Here is a 12981-nt window from a genome sequence, read left to right as displayed (position 1 = left end):
GCGGAGATTAGATTAAGTCTCCTGCGAACAGCTCCGTGCCGGTATTATTTTTGGCTGGAACGCGGGGGCAGCTGTCTGCCGGGCGGCGCGGCGGCGGCGGAGGGGAGGGGGGGGCGGACGGAGGCGACGGGCTTCTTCCTCTTCTGCCCCGCTCGGCCCGTTCGTCGACCTCCCCGCGCTGAGATCCTCTGCGTCGGGGGCAAAAGTTAATTGGCGGAGGCTAATTAGGAGGGCGAGATCGAATTCGGAGCGCGGCGGCTTGCTCCGAGGCCGCCGACCGGGCTCCTCGCTCCCCGAAACGGGGCTCCTGGCGCCCGGAGGCGCTTAACCGCCGAGGTAAGGCGTTTCGCTTCCCGCCGGAGCCGTTTAATTTCTGCCCCGCGCCGAAACGCGCCTTTACGCTTCCCATCCGCGAATTTTGAAGCCGTGGCGCTGGCCGGACCTCCCGGGTTTGCGTTTCTTTGGCCTTTCCCCCCCCCCCTCCAACCCTCCAACCCCGGCGAACTTTCTTAACCGCTTCGTGGTTTCCTCGGACTGATCGACAGCCGCAGAGCTGCCGTTTGCCTTTCGTCCCGTGCAGGTTCGGAGGAGCAGCCTTTCCGGCAGCCGACAGCTTCTCCGGCGTCGTGGAGCGGCTCCTCGGACGAAGATCTTAGCGCCTTAAACCGCCGCYGCCCGGACTCTGCYGCGACGGGAAYCGCGACGGGAACCGCGACGGGAACCGCTCCTCTAACGTTTTCGGCAAAAAAAGATCCTTTCGGCTGAAAAACCTCGTCCCGAGACGCGTTCTTCCTCGCAAAAACACGAGGTGAAAATACCGAAACGCCTTTTCCTGAAGTTTGGAGGATGCTTCCGAGGGGGCTGCTGTAGTCGACGGGGGAATAACCGGCGCCGGGTGGGCAGAAGAGCTCCCCGCTTTTCCCGGGACGGCCGCGTTGGCCGCGTGGGGTCCTCTCTCCCGAATCCCGGGAGACCCCCCCCTGTCGAAGCGCCCGGCTGCTCGAAACGGCCCGTGCGTCCTCCTCCGGCCGGGAGCTCGCGTTCGTCCGCCGGACCGAATCTTCCTGCTTTTCTCGTCGCTTGGGAGATGATCCTTTTCCTACGTTTTTTGTCAGCCGCCGGCCCGGAGCGACCGGATCCGTTTAATCCCCGGCTTTGCGCTTTGGACTGGCGAGAAGAGACGGGAACGGTCGGAGATTCGGCAGGGAACAGCCGGGTCGCTTTGTGCCGCCTTATCCGCGTGGGGAAGCGTATCCCGAGCGGCCCCGACCCTACGCGTACGGGTGACGGCTGTTTCGCGCCGCTTTTATTTTTTTTTCCATATTTTCCTCCCTTTTGCTCTAGTTCCCGAGCTTTGTATCCGCGGGTTTGCGCCAGCCTTTCCTTCCTGGAAAAGGGGAGCCGACGCGCCCGCCTTGCGCTCTCCTTGCCTTTCCGTTTGCCCCGATACGGGGCGAATCCTTGCTTTTTTGGTGCTTYGTGGAATAACACGACGGGATCCGGACCCGATGCCGGGACAGCGGCRCGTAACCGGTAACGTCTCGGCCGCGAGGGACTTCTTCCAGGATAACCGGCGCCGACTCCCGGCGGATTAACCCGAGCCGAAAACCGGGAGGTGGTGGGGGGGGGGTCGTTCGTGCTCGTTCGCGGTTAGGCTCTGCCGGCTGAAGTTAATTTTGCGCTCGTTTTGAGTTAACCCGGTTCTGCGGTCGTTTTGCGAGCAGCCTTCGCCGTGCCGAGGGTCGTAAATGATCCTCGGGATCCTCGCGGAGGGTTAAGTACGTTCCGGGCGGGCACGGAGCGGATTGCCCCCCGATGAGCGTCGGAGTCCCGTTAAGAGCGAATGCCCTCTAATTAGGAAAAAAAAAAAATATTTCATGGCATCGTTAGGCGGACCGTTAAGATTCCGCCTCAAAATAATAGGACGAAGGGAAAAATAATTCCGGAGAAAAAYCGGCTGCTTCTCTGGATAATCCTGCCCCCGTCGTCACCGCCTTCGCCGGCCGAGACCGTCCGGCACGGTCCCCTTTTGCGCAGCTGTAAATCTGRAGCGAGTCCGACTCTGCCGGAGCCGAGCGTCGCTTCCGCAGCTGTGTAAATAAGATGAGAATTTGGCCTTGGCTCCGTCTAGCTGATTACATCTTTTTTTTCTTTTTCATTTTTTTTTTCTCTGTTCCCTCTTTGCTGCTTCTGCCAAGGAGAGCGGGGAGGAGAGCGGCGGGCGAAAATAAGCGCAGAGCGTTGGACGACGAACTTAAATCGGCGGCGGGTGAATATTTGCGGAGATGGGACGCTTCTGCAGAGCCATGTCTGGTGCATTAGCGTCAGGATATATATATAYACATATATATATGTTTTTTTTAAGAGGCCATGCAGAGCCGGACGGTGCCTTTTTGCTTGGTGCTGCTCTTTGCAGCTAACGAGCCACGTCGAAAATACATAAAAATACATCCCTGACGGCATCCGGGTTGCGGCTCGGTGAGTCCGCGGGAGCGGAGCGGTGAGTCCCGTTGCTGCCGTAAATCCCGCCGCGCGCGCGAGCCGTCTGGGCCAAGTTTGGCAAGGAAATTTGGCTTTCCCGGGCTCTTCGTCGAAGCTTTTTCCCGTCGAGACGGGACTCGGTCGCTCCGGAGGCGCCGTCGCCGCTCTGCTCCTGGATTAAATAGCTCCGGGAATCAAGCGGCAAGTTGCAACTTTGCAAAAAATCCTCCCTTTAATCCCTTCGACGAGGAACGTTTCGTTTTGGCGGTTTTATCTCCGAAAACGGCGTATCGTCTGCGTTATTCCTCGCCGCTTTCTTTTGCGGAGGCAGGACTAGTCTTTTTTAGATACATCACTTGTAGGTCGGTCGGAAGGCGCTTTATAGCTTTGTAAAGCCCCTTAAAATGTTTTTTTAAACACTACCTCAAGCTTACAAGGCTAGTTTTAGAATAGCAATTACAAGCTCCCTTATCCCCGAGCAAATTCCCGCTGTGACAGTGTACGTAAAGTGCTTTGGACTTTTTTTTTTTTTTTTTTTAAGGCTTGCAAGCAATAAATTTGAAAGGGAAAGCCGAGCCGCCTCGGCCCGCGCAAACGGAAAGAGGGACCATCCTAATTTACGCGGCGTATAAAAGTCCCGCGAAGCTGCTCGGCGTCTTTTCTGCAGGGAAGCTGCCAGGGTTTTTTTTTGTTTTTTTTGTTTTTTCCCTGTTTCAAGGTGTTAATTTTTCCATTCGGTCAGCTGTTCCCAAGGGGCTGCGGGAGCCCCGGCATCTGCAGGGGGTGTTGCATGGCCGAGAGTGCCGGTCTGTTGAGGTCTTCCAGGATTTCCCATTTTTCTTTTTTTTTTCTTCCCGGGGATGCCACTGGAAACGTTTCGGGGATGGGACTTTTTGCCCGCCGCTTTCGCGCGTGAGGTTTGGCGCTTCCCCGTCCCGCCGCGGCGCCTCCTTTCTCGCCGCCGTTTGCCAGATCTCGTCCTTCTCTCCTCGCTCCTCACCCGCTTCAAAGAGGAAAAAAAAAAAAGCAACAAGCCCCCAAGCCCCCAGAATCCGAATCCTGCGTGCATTAACTTCCCTTTACTTGGGGGGAATTAAAAAAGAAAAAATAATAATTAAAAAAACCAAAATTGCATCTCGATCCCGGGGAAATCACACTTGCGCAAAGCGCCCGGAAAGGCTTTTAGCGCGTTCGTGCAGGAATTGGTTTCCTTATATCYTAGTGACGGATCCAACGTGTCTTAACTACGGCAATTAATTTAGCGGCGTAAAAAACCGAAGCGGGGCGTTTCGTCGGCGGAGCGGCTGGGTTTGTGCACTGCGCCGAGGCCTTGCTTTTGTTTCGGAGGGCATTTAAACATTTAAAAATAGCATTTAAAATGCGTTTTTTTTTTTTTTTTTAAGTTGCTCGCTAGATGAAAATGGTACTTCTGGCAAATATTTAGCACCGAAAGCGGACGCAAAAGCTATTTGGCTCTAAGCAAACGCTCTAGAAATTGGAGCACTTTGTCAGCTTGACAGCACGGAATAAACTCAATAAATGGCATCGGCGGGTTGTTTTCCTGTAAGAATCAGAGCTGTCACCGCGTAATGGGATGGGTAAAATAACCGGGATTAGGCGACGGATTTCTGGGCAGCGCCTTAATTGGATTAATCTGGGCGCAGATTTGCCGGGGGAGATCGCGCCGGGCTCGCGCGCCGCTCGGCTGGGGCGACGCCGGGGTGGGACGGCGGCTCCTCCGCTGCTTTTCCGATCCGACGGACGGACGGACGGACGGAGCCGGGACGAGGCGGGAAACGACGGGCGCCGGTAAATAAATAACGTTTAAGGAACGGATGTTTTAATTTCATTTTTTTTTCCATTTTGTTTTTTCCCACCCTCCCAGCTCTTCTTTCTCCCKTTCGCCTCCCGCGGCGCCGTCCGACTTTTTCCGCCCGGGTTTGGATTCGTCGGAGCGAGCGGCCGGGCTCCGGCAGGAGCGATGCCGCGCCGGAGAGAGGTTAAATCTGGATAATTGCCTCTCTCTTAACGAGCTGATAATTAAAACTTCTATCAGGCGTCGCGGCCGGCCCCGGCGCGCCGCTCGCTCCGCGCGATCTCGGCGCCGTTCCCCGGGCTTTTTGCCGGAGCCGGCTCGCCGGTAGGGAGYCTCTCCGTGCGCTTAACCTTTTTTTTCTATTTTTTTTTGCCTTTTTAACGATGTCTCGCGCCGCYGCCTTAAATCGTCCCTCTTTTTTATGCTCCCCGGTCGCGCGCCCCGAGTCTCCCCAGGCGGGAGAGCGCGTCGGGGCGGCCGATTCCCGCGGCGGATTTCGGTCCCTCTCCGCCGTCCCCGCGCCGGGGAAGCGTTTCTAACCCGCTGCTGAGGCTTTCGCAGCCGCATTGCACGTATTGGAAACGTGCATATATATATATATATATATATATAATATATATTTAGATTTATTTTTTTTGTCTGTTAGTCTTTTTTTCCGAAGGAGGCCAGTCCCATTTGAGCCCAATTTAAGACCTTCTTCTCCACCTCTTCTTACCCACCGGCGCCCCGCAAAGAGGTGAAATCCGCCCGGATCGTCGCCCCTTCGGTTCAGGCCCGGCTCGGCGGCACGCGTGGCCCCCGCCGGCGAGCGCTGGCCCCGCTCCAGCACCTGGCCGGCGCATACAGCACCCTTCATACAGCCAGACAGAATTAAACCTTTTGTTTCCTGTTTGCCGGCCCCGACTTAGCGAGCCCGCGAGCGCTCAACAGACCCGTCTTTGTGCTAATTTAATTAATCGGCCGGGCTGAGGATGAGAGCGCGGGCTATAAATACCTGCTTTTTCTCGGCCCRCGCCGAGCGGCGGCGATGGGACCGCGCGGTCCCCGACGGCAGCCCCGGGGCCGGCCGCTGTTTGGTAGCGGGAAGCCGGTGCGGTGCTTTTCCACCCTTTTTTAATTTTTTTTCTTTCCCTCTGGAAAACCGACAGCATTCTCCGCATCAGAAAATTGCAGAAAACCCCGTGCCGAAGCGCCCTGGAGCTCGGCTGCCTCCTGGATCCTCCTCCGCGAGGACACGCGGGACGACTTGGGATTTTTCCCCTTCCCCGTTCGTATTTTTAGAGTAACCAGAGAAACTTCGGTAGGAAGCTGCGGGATGAGCCAATATCCCGGCGTTGACGCTGGGGTGAGCGTTACGGCAGTTTCCGCCTTGGCGCGGGAGCAAGGACCCTCCGGATGCGGCCGCGGGGAGCGAACGTTTAGCTCCGGCGCTCGAATATTTGCAGAGAGCAAATCCGCGGGAGCGCGTTCAGCAAGCCGCGCTGGCTGAATTTTCCAGCCGTACGGCCCGTTTGCCTCCGAGGAAATCCAGCTGAAGCCGTGAGTTTGCTCCCCAAAGTCGCAGGCGTAGAATAATAACTATTTCCAGCGCTTGTTTCTGAACAAGTTGGAGGTGAGGAAGGTGAAAACGCGTCTCCGCGGTCAGGAGCGGTGCCCGACTGCCGCAGCTCTCAAAACGGATTTAAACCAAAAAATCCAAATCGTCTTGACGTGTTATAACCTGGTTAGTATTAACTTGGCAGTAGCAAACCCCGATGCGCTCGGCAGGAGCCCAAAATCCCCGCAAAAAGCAGAGAGGGGGAAAAAAAAACAAACAAAAAAACCCTCCAAGGGGTCTCTGCGGCAGCTTTGCCTCCGCTGGACTTTGCAGCGCCGGAGACGCGCGGGCAATTTTCTGCGTGTTCGGTTTCTTGTGCAGCTACTTTGTTTTTTAATGCTTTTATATATATATATATTTATATATATATAAAAAAATAAAGATAAAAGAGGCCTCATTTGGCATGCAAGCTTAAAGATTTATGAGCGTTCCGCGTCTTGAATAATTCTACCTGCAGGATCCCCTCCGCGYCGCTCGCTTTTCGTGCCGCCCCGGGGCGTTTTGAAGACGATGAGGCCGACGAAAGGAGAGCCGCCGAAGTCGGGTTGCGAGTCCTTTTCCCCCGGGGATTCGCCGGCAGCTGCCGGGGATGCCCCTTGAGGCCGCTCGGCGAGCCGCGGAGTTCCCAAATTTGCCCTAAATCGGCATGTTTCGGACGTGATGCCTGTCGGGCTCCGGTCGTGTTTGGAAAACGCGTCCTGGTGTTTCTACTTAAAATAATAATAATAATAATAATAGCCTGAAAAGCTGCGTTTTKGGGGAAAATCAATTCGAGTGGATGCCGTAAAGAAACCCTCCGAAAATCAGGATAAAACGGAGAAACCGGCAGCGCTCTCGGGATCCCAAACCCAAGTTCCCGTCTTGAACTTTAACAGATGCTTTTCTGCAGGAAATGCGTCCCGCAGGGCTGCACAAACCCTTTGCCTGCCCAAACCCCCTTTTTCAGTCGCTTGATTAGCTGAGAATCTCCACGTGTTTCACGCCGTGGAAAGCGTTGCCCGCGTTTGCAGGGCTTTTACTGGCGCTCCTATAAATAAGGYGCAGAAGGGTCGGTAATAGAAACGCGTGCGGTGTCTGGGCTGTTACATTTAACGCTTGCGTTATTCCTCCCGCCTTTAAAATGGGCTCATTTATTTAATTTATTTAATTTTATTTATTTATTTATTTATTTATTTATTTATTTATTTATTTTAGGGGCGAATTGAGGCGCGCGTCGGGCCGACGGCACCCGAGACCGCAAGAAAGCCAGAGCGAAACTCTACCTCGCTGGCCGGCCCGAAATAGCCGCTTTACGGCCCCGGCCGGCCGTTCGGTCCGCCGCTGGCCTTTCCCTCCTGGAAAAATCCCGGCGTCGGAGCCGTTTAAAAGCGCTCGGGGCGTTTGCGCCTGCTCGGAGCGGCTTTTATTTACGCGACTTTGCGTAAATACTCCGCTTCCGTTTCTAATCCCGGCTTTCCTGGATTTTAGACGGCTTCGCTCTGGCCAAAACTTTCTCTGCCTGTTTTGTGCAAGCTTTTTATTTATTTATTTATTTATTTGGGGGGGGGGGGGATCCACGCGTTTGGTAAGGTTTCGTGAGCAAAGCGGTACCTCCGGCTTGCTTGCGCGCACCGAATCGTCCTGGCTGAGCTGTTTCGGCGGGGACGCTGCCGAGCGAAAGCTTGGCTGAGTTGAAAAATATTAAATTATTGGAGCCACTAGAATGGGGGGAAAAAAAAAGGGGGGGAAAGGGGCTCAGCAGCGGTTAAATGCTGTGGTTTCGGGGGTGCTTTAACGGCGTGCCGTGCAGCTGCGTTTTGAGCAAAATCCTCCCGTCCTCAGCTCTGCAAAATGACGTTTTCCCGCAGCAGAAGCAGGCTCCCGCGTCCCGTTTCGCGACGGCGGCTCGGCTCGCGGCGAGCTCCGAATCCCTCCGACGGCTGGKGGACTTTGCGCTTTCGGAAGCGTGGTATTTTTATTTATTTATTTTTTTTYCCRTCGATGTGGCGAGGGATCTCCGGTGTGTCGTTTTGGCACTGGAATCGCCTTCCAAATCCTCCCCCCYTGCCCCCACAACCTTCTCCTTGGGGCTTGCGAGCGGAGCCGGCGCTGTGCAAATCGCTGCACCGCCGAGGCCCGAGCATCCTTCGGCTCTGCGGCCACCGCCTTGCAAGCGTGGGAATGGAGGAGGGGAAAAAAAATTAAAAAAAAAAATACCCAAACACGCTTATTTTTCCCTGCTCGTGCTTCCCGGCTACGTCCCCGGTGCTGGCTCGACCAAGCCAAGCGCCGGCGGCGGGTCCTGCCCCGCATCCTTGGGTGCCCGGTGCGGAGCGTGGGGGTAAGATTTGGTCGTGTGTGGTGGTAAGAARCTTTTTATTTTTATTTTTAATTTTTTTTTGCAAAACCTTTCCGGCCGCCGGGCTCCCTGGAGGCTTGTGCGATCTTGGCCAGCGTGTGGCCTGCTTTGTGCATGATTAACAGTGGTGTAAGCAATCTGCATATAGAGAAAAACCCCGTTGGTATTACATTATTCTATTAGAGTTTCCAAGCTGGTATTAAGTGGACATGATTTCTGCCCATGGACCATTAATTTTGTTTTATTGCCGGCCTGATGGCCATTACCCTTTTTTTGCCAACTCGTTCCCCCATTAGGTTTGTACAATTAACAAAATACGAGCTGTTAAAGCCGTTGTGGGTAGCAAGRGGATGGCGAGGAGCGAGGGATTCGGTGGCCGGAGGGGGGGGTCGCGCGTTGGTGGCGAGCGCCCTCCCCGGTCCCCGATACGCCCTGGCCGGAGGGGCGCACGCAGCYGGCGTGCTGCTGGGACCCGCGCGGGGTCCGCGGTCCGCTCCAGGACCGCGTCGGGAGCCGAAGTAGCCGTTGTAACGCCGCCTCCGTTGCTTGCCGGTGACGGACGCTGCCCTCCGTCTGCGTCGCTGCTTGCCCGGGCTGCCAAAGGAGCATAGACCCTAGCAGAGACCCCCAAAATTAGCTCCGGGAGGGCACCCAGAAATGAGCTGAAGTCCTAGGAGGATGGTAAAAATAAATGAAGACCTTAGGAGGATGCCAAAAATTAGTAAAAGCTCCAGCAGGCACGAAAAAAATAGCGCTAGCAGGATGCTCAGAATGAGCAAAGGCCCTGAAAATGAGCAAAGATCCTCAGGGAGCACCAAAAATTAGCAAAGACCCTAGGAGGTCCCCAAATGAGCTAAGACCCCTAGCAGAGACCCCAAAATTAGGATTAACTGGGCACCAAAAACGGGCAAAGACTCTAATGGGGCACCTAAAATGAGCAAAGACCCTAACAGGGCACCGAATATGAGGAAAAACCCTACCCAACCCCCAAAATGGGGAAAGATGCTAGCAGGGACCCCGAAAATGAGCAAAGATCCTAGGGAAGCATGAAAAATTAACAAAGACCCTAGCAGGGACCCMAAAATCAGCATTAGCAGGGCACCAAAAATGGGCAAAGTCTCTAACAGGGCACCCAAAGTGAGCAGAGACCCGAGCGGGTGCCCCAAATGAGGGCAAAGACCTTGGGAGAGGGCGCAAAAATAAGCAAAGACCCTACCTAGGCACCAAAAATGAATAAAGGTGATAGCAGAGACCCCAAAATTAGCACTTGCGGGGCCCCAAAAGTGAGCAAAGACCCTGGAAAGTGCCCAAACTGATCAAAGACCCTGGGAGGGTAACCAAAATGTGCAGAGATCCTAGGAGGGCACCGAAAATGAGCAGAGACCTTAGGAGGGCACCCAAGTTGTGCAAAGACCTTAKGAGGGCACCAAAAATGAGCAGAGATTTTAGGAGGGCACCCAAAMTGTGCAAGCATCCTAGAAGAGCACCCAAGTGTGCAAAGACCTTAGGAGGGCMCCCAAACTGTGCAARCATCCTAGAAGAGCACCCAAGCGTGCAGACCTTAGGAGGGCACCAAAAATGAGCAGAAACGTTAGGAGGACACCAAAAGTGAACCAAGACCTTAGGAGGGCACCAAAACGAGCAAAGCTCCTAGGAGGCCTCCAGATGAGGGCAGCAGCCGTTGGCGGGTCCCGGCAGCTCTTGGCGGGCTGGTGGCCTTCACCCTCATCCACGATGTGTTTTGGGGACCCTGGGGGGAGGCCACGACCGGCGGTGGCTGCGGTAGGAGGAAAGCCGAGCGGAGCCGGGACGCCGCGTCTCCGGGGAAGCCCCGGCTGACAGATGGTTGCTCTCCCGCGTTGACAGACGATCTCCCCGTTTCGCTTCCCAACTCCGGCCCCGTAATTACATCCGAGCTCTTTTGCAGGAGAACCCGGAGAGGAAAATCAGCGCTTTCTGCTCGGCTCCCTCCGCCGGGGAGCCCCCGGGGGCTCCGGTGGCATTTGAAACGCGCCGCGCTCGACGAAACACAGAGCAGCCCGGTCCCCCCGCTGCCGCCACGTGCGATGCTCAGAGGTTAGGATGACGTTACTTTTATATTTTCGCATAAATCAGCTGCAAACGGTTGCGCCCGYGGCTATTTTTCTGTTCCACCTGTTGGCCGGTGCCGAGCTCCCGTCTCCAGCGCGCGCTTCATTTATTCATTTATTTATTTTAACTCCCTACGGCGGCGGCGATCGGCCGCGGGGGATTTTTTTTTTTTTTTTTTTTGCCTTTTGCCTTCTCGCTCTGCAAAAACCTCGACGTCCTCCTTTTCGCCGTCTCGACCCGACGAAGCGGCCGGCGTTCCCCTCCGGAGCCGAGCGACCTCCCGCCCTCGCCGGCCGCTCTCGTTTCCTTCCGTCCGGTGCAAACTCGTTTCCCGGCGCGTTCGGCTTCCGAGGGCCAAAATTGCCGGCCGCCCTTGGGTGCCCGTTGGGCTCTTGGCGTCGAAACCGGAGCTTGTGCCGGCAAAATCCCGTTTGCTTGATGCCCGAGTCGAATGAAACCGTGTTCGGCTGCAGCTTTCTGTCCCGAGCACCGGTGCAATCAAATTTTTCCAGGTTCGGCGTAAAAACTCAGCTATTTTTCCGTGCAAAAGCTGCAAACGGTTGAGCGGGTTTTGCTCGCGCTCCRTAGCCAACTTGGCCGGGAATCGGATGACGGAGTGTCGAGCCCAAAAGGTGGGAACCTGATGAACGTTGCGAATAATTTCGAGCTGCTTTTAAGAGGGACGCGTGCGTCGCCGCCGGCGCGGCCTCGGACCGGATCCCGGCCCGATTTCCTCGGTGGCGCCCGCCCCAGACCGGCTTCGGCTTCGGTAAACCGACGAACGCGATTTCGCCTCCGGAGAGCTCGATTTCGAGCCGAACCTCTCGTCCTCGGTAGCCGTCGTCCAGCCCCTTCCTCGAAAACTGCGTCCGAAGCCCGTTTTTGCCGGTGCCTTTTCCGCGAAGGGCCGCGGGAACGTCGCCAGCTGCTTTATTTTGTTTAACTTAATTTAATTTCTTTTTCCCGGCGGTGCCCGTTCCCCCGGCGTTTCGTCGGGGCATTTTGCACGCTCCCATTTTACGCCGTGCCGATTTTTGCACGCACCGCTTTTGCACGGATGGAGAGGATGCAGCGGGGATTCGCTCTTCCCTCCTCCCCGCGCCGGAGCCGCCGCCTTTCCCTCTCCCGACGGGATCCCCGGGTGCCTCTTCCCTACTTTTCCTCCGAGCGATCCGGGAAGGGTTGGGAAAGCTTCGTGCGATAATCCGGGATTCGAGTTTCTTAGCAAACGCGGCTTTGCCCCGCCGGCCCCGGAGGAAAAGGGGCGATTCAAACACCAGTAATTTCAAAACCTCCGCTCCGATCTGCAAACGCTTTTTATTAAACGCTTCTCTCCCCCGATGGGAAAAAGGCTTCGGAGCTTCGGAGGCGCCGATCCGCCGGGTGCGAGCGGAGGCGGCGGGCGGCCGCTCGCCCCTACCTTGCCTGGGGGGATTTATCCCAAAACTCCGTCTTTTATTTTTGTGCCCCGATTTCTTGCTCAGTTTGTCGTGACTCTTTATATAAAAGATTTTTTTTTTTTTCATGTCAGCAGGTACCTTCCGGGCTCGGATCCTGACGCTTCCCTTCCCTCCGCGTGGAGCTACCGACAAAAGCCTGAACCGTGAGTAAGCTCGAGCAACGTTTTCCCTCTCCTCTTTSATCCCCGCTGACGGGCCGGGTGGGAGACGTTCGAAACGTTCCCGGTGGGAACGTCGCCGCSGGCTCGGCGGAAATTCCCGGAGGCTGGAGCGAGCGCGGCTGGGATTTCCCGGTTACCCGCTGCTGCTCGCTGCTATTTTGTCGTCGTAGTTTTGCATTTCTTCCCCTCGCTTGCAGCAGCCCCCCGGGGCCRGGGCAGGGATCCTTTTCGGCCGCTGCCGGCGACGGATGGTTTATTCCGGGGCGGAAGGGGCTCYGGCGGCCGCTTGCTTTCTCTCCGCTCGCGTTTCCGCTTTCCTCCAGGCTTTCCGTGCGAACGGGAGGCAGAGCCGCGAAGGGAAAGCGAATCAAAAAGCGAAAGTGAAAAAAAAATCCCCAAAGCAAAAGCAAAAAAAAAAGCAAAATAAAACAAAAGTGAAAGCAAAGGAAAAAGCAAAAGCAAAGGAAAAGCGAAGACAGAAGAAAAATAGAAAAGCAAGATAAAGAAAAAAGCAAAGAAGCGAAGCAAAAGCAAAATAAAAGCAAAAGCAAAGAAAAAAGCAAAAAAAAGGAAAGCAAAAACAAGGAAAAAGGCAAAAACAGAAAAAAAGTAAAAGCAAGGAAAAAGGCAAAAACAGAAAAAAAGGCAACAGCAGAAAAAGTAAAAGCAAAAAAAAAGGCAAAAGCGGAAAAAAAGGGAAAAAAGAGGCAAAAGCGGAAAAAAAGTCAAAAGCAGAAAAAAGCAAAAGTGAAAAAGGCAAAAGCGGGAAAAAGAAGCAAAAGAAGAGACAGAAGTGGAAAGAAAAGGCAAAAGTGGAAAAAAGCAAAAGCAGAAAAAAAAACAAAAGTGAAAAAGGCAAAAGTGGAAAGAAACAAAAGCAAAAAAAAGGCAAAAGCRGAAAAAAGCGAAAGCGAAGAAAGCGATAGTGCTGAAAAGCCAAAGCACAAAAGAGAGGCAAAAGCACGGAAAAAAGAGGCAAAAGCGCAAAAAAGCAAAAGTGGTAGGAAAAAAAGGCAAAAGCGGAAAAAAAGCAAAAG

General features: G+C 54.8%; 1 protein-coding gene across 1 annotated transcript in view; it reads left to right on the top strand.

Annotated features, from left to right (window-relative positions):
* The first annotated feature begins 10078 nt into the window (after positions 1 to 10078).
* PKNOX2 (PBX/knotted 1 homeobox 2) overlaps positions 10079 to 12981 on the top strand; it is a 62361-nt gene continuing 59458 nt past the window's right edge. Inside the window, exons 1-2 of the mRNA XM_085318146.1 lie at positions 10079 to 10308; positions 11855 to 11926. The gene's annotated coding sequence lies outside the window, so the exon portion shown is untranslated. The remainder of the gene's footprint in view (positions 10309 to 11854; positions 11927 to 12981) is intronic.

Source organism: Rhea americana, unplaced genomic scaffold (genome assembly GCF_003343005.1).
Source record: "Rhea americana isolate MKP2758 unplaced genomic scaffold, rheAme1 scaffold_522, whole genome shotgun sequence".
Classification (NCBI taxonomy): Eukaryota; Metazoa; Chordata; class Aves; order Rheiformes; family Rheidae; genus Rhea; species Rhea americana.
Note: the sequence above shows the minus strand (reverse complement) of the source record. Positions and strands in the feature narration are given on the sequence as shown.